Raw genomic sequence first — 3,876 nt, 5'->3', positions numbered from 1 at the left:
ATTTTGTTTCGAGGAATTTCGGTACGAGAATGATTTAAAAAAAAGTTATCGAAATTCAATCGATAAATTATCGATTGAACAAAAAGTTATCAAAACTGAAACGATAACAATATCGTTTGAATCAAGACTCTCGAAATGTTTTGAGACATTTCGATACGTTTCGAGATATTGCGAGACATTTCGAGAATAAAACCATATTTTAAAAAGTTTTTAAGTAAGAACTTGTTACTGGGCGAGTCCCAGGACAAACCCATGGTTACAAAATGTTATTGAATATTTTTTCGTGAGATTGTAACTCCATCTTTTGGCAAATTATTGTTAAAAGTTAAAACTCTCAATTATTAAATAAATTTGTAACATAATTTATTTTATACTTTGTAGCGAAATTAATCAGTTTATGTTATAAGTTTGTAACATAGCAAAAAGTATGTTATAGGGCGAGTCCATTGACAAGCCCGTACAAAAAGTTATATTTCAAATTTGTAACATAAAATTTAATTTTAAGTTATATGGGCGAGTCTAAAGACAAGCCCTTCCAAAAATTTTTATTGAACTGTGTCAATAAAAAGGAAAAAAGGAATACTTTTTTCAAAGTTTGTTAAACATTTAAAAAATATATAATAGAAAGCTATTGAGTATTCCTTTTTTTCTTGAGATTGTAACCCCATCTGTTGGCAAAAGTATTGTTGAAAGTTAAAAACTCACAGCTACCTAAATTTGAAAGTTTATGTTTCAAATTTGTAACATTGTAAGTTAATTTTAAGTTAAATGGGCGAGTCGCAAAACATTTTCCAGTTCATCATAGGACAAATCACTTTAAAGTTTGTCTTTTAAGTTTTCACGTTCAAGCTGAAAGTAGAGGCTGGCATGAAATCTGCTAAGATGTAACCTGAGGCCAGAAGTATTGGCTTGTTTGGTAGTAATAACCGCGGTGCAGTGCTTACATTTAGCCTTACATTTCACTTGCATTCTTGTTCGAAGTACTTCAAAATAGCTGATGTTGGTCTGGGCATCTTGGAAAACTTGTCCAAACTTATTTCCATCTATAATTTAAAGAAAATATTCTTTTATTCACTTGAAAAAAAAATTTTTCAGGAGCTTAAAAAAACACGTCCAATAATTTTGTAAAGTCACTGGTAACTAGCTTTTTCCAAGAAAGTAACAAAGTACAAAAAGAAAGTACAAATATCGTATAAAATCCGAAATTATTCGTGATTTAAGCATTTTTACGTAAATTTTTTATATTTCTTCTTTTTAAAGAAATCAAAAGTCAATTCTTACCTTTTAAACAGGAAATCCTTTGAAAACTTCTTTTATTGTTTTAAAAATTTTGAATTTGGTAATTTTTTGTGTGTGTTGATTTTCAAAATTCAAAACAAATTAACGAGTTAATACTCACGTAATATTAGAGATGCGCAATTAGAGATTAAGCAAAATGAAACGTTTTTGTCGAGTTTTTTTAAATTTTTTTGCAAATTGTTTTATTCTCGAAATTTCTTGAAATGTCTCGAAATGTCTCACAATCTCTTGAAATGAATCGATATCTGGATTCATTTCGAAATTAAAACCCGCCTTGTCTCGAAACTAGTTTCGAGACTTATATTTTTTCCAAAAAGTTATCGAAACATTATTTCGATATTAATATCGTTATTGAAACGATTTCTCGATTAGTTTCGAGAATGAGTTTCGAGAATGCATATGTTTATACAAAAGGCTTGAAGTGATTTTCATATTCTATCCACGATTCTGATTATGAATGCAGCAGTCGAATTACCCAGATTCATCAGATATTCAAGATCAGATATTCAAGTTGTATGACGATTTATTTTAAATGAAGTTATACAACAAAAAAAATCTATCTTTAACAAAGAATATGTCCGAATATTTTTTGTAAGACTAACTTTAAAAGGCTGTAGCAAAGCCAGCAAAAATTTGTGGCTAGTTGATTATCTTAGGCTAATCATCAGGCAGCCATTCCTCGTTTTCATTTTTACTGAGTTTGTTAAAACCTGACTTCTCATCATCATCACTAATAACAACACAACTACCCAGTATTGGTACAGGGGGACCTTCTTCTTCGTATGGTTTCGATCTAATCGCCGATGGCTAATCAGGATAGACAATGTAGTGAGCAGTTTTTTTTTTTAACTGCGCCGTCTTTCACAAGCAAAAATAACAACCAGTAACATGATCGGGAGTATAGAGATTGAAAAAGGCAATTTTTTCAGTTTTTCATTCGACCATTTAGATAGAGACACACTTTATGCAAACATTGTGTGATGCAAACGTCTTATCTTGATCCCTTTGCTTCAATTTGAATTAATCATAATACACAGGTCTGGTTTTCAAAGTAATGAACCTTGCATCTCCTTTAAAAATAAATCCACCACAAATGCAAATCCTTTAAAAATAAACCCACAGTAGATATAAAATGCGGGTTCTAGCTCATTGATATTTATTATATTGGTGGGTACGCGGGTTCTAGCTCTATTTTGTAGTGACCAATGGCCAAGGTGCAGAGTTGTTAGTGGGTTAAGAAAATTGAACCCAACCCAACCCAACCCACTGCCACATGAACCCAACCCAACCCATGGGTTGACCCACGGAGTGCATGCAAACATGTATAATTATACCGTTAAATTGGCGACATTTTAATACATTCTAGCCTATACAACCATATTAGATACAAATAATATGTTGTTACTCAGTTACTGTCACTATATGTGTTAGTAAGCAAACTAACAAAGAACAGCTTTAACATAAATGAGCACTATATTAGTGAAACATGTCATTTCGCATTCCCCAGCGTACTAATTCGATAGCTTCTACGTTAGCCGGTGATAGTTGCGACCTTGTGTCTGTAATGGAGTGCCCAACAGAAGAAAAGTCTCTTTCTGACTGCGCAGAGCTTGCTGATATGCAGTATAGTCTGCGAGATGTTGCTGCTAGAATGGGATAATCGGCTGCGTTGTCCTTCCAGAAGGTTACGGGATTCTTGCACGCAGCAGTAACACGAAGACTCTTGTAGCTGGACAGTTCATGTTGGCAAGTCTCCTGTAGCACTGTTGCTTCATTATGTAATTGCGCGTCTTGCGTCTGTGGCCGATCTCGCGTTGACTGCATTGTTCGCAGCTCATCAAACGGGTCCGTTCTTCTCTTCTTTGCTGGCGCTTCCAATTGGAGTTGGACACCTTGTTCCATCAATTCTTCTGCTGCTGCTTTCCTGGCAATTTGTGTAGCAGCGGGCTGCATTTCAGCCAGAAGCCACTGATCGACGTCATTGAGCAAGTCACGCTTAAATCTTTTGTCAGCCGCCGTCACATTAGGTATAAATGCAAAATTTCTGAAAGAGGGATCTAGGAAACAAGATAGCAAATGCATTGCTTTAATAGATGTCCAAAACTTTTAATCTAAGTATTTAATGAGTTTTTGCCGAAATGTTGCTGCTGCTGTTGTCAATCCTGGTGCAGGTTGAAGCTGCTTAATCAGTAGGTAGTAAGACGGAACTACTAGTTGCATAGTTGGTTCAGTAACCTTCTCCATACCTTCAAATATATCTTTTATGCCGTCAGTCACATCACGAATTTCGCGGTTAACTTTTCTGCTGACATTGGCGATTGTCGATAGCTTGTCCTTGTTTGTCAGAATAACGACGAGTGCGTCATAGCTGTCTTCCACAGAGTTGGCTCGGCGAAACATGGATATCCACGGTTTAGTGTCACCTCCATGCTTTAGTGACTTTGGTAGTTGTTCCTACAATAATTATTATTAACAATATATAAGTTACAACGTAACAACAACAACAACAGTCACAACAACAACATAGCATTAGCGGCACCAACAATAACAAACTAATAAAAATATAATAATGTAACT

This window comes from Hydra viridissima, unplaced genomic scaffold, assembly GCF_058129835.1.
Source record: "Hydra viridissima isolate aposymbiotic clone 2 unplaced genomic scaffold, HvirCarnegie_v1 scaffold_7, whole genome shotgun sequence".
NCBI lineage: Eukaryota > Metazoa > Cnidaria > Hydrozoa > Anthoathecata > Hydridae > Hydra > Hydra viridissima.
This window is presented reverse-complemented; position numbering follows the sequence as displayed.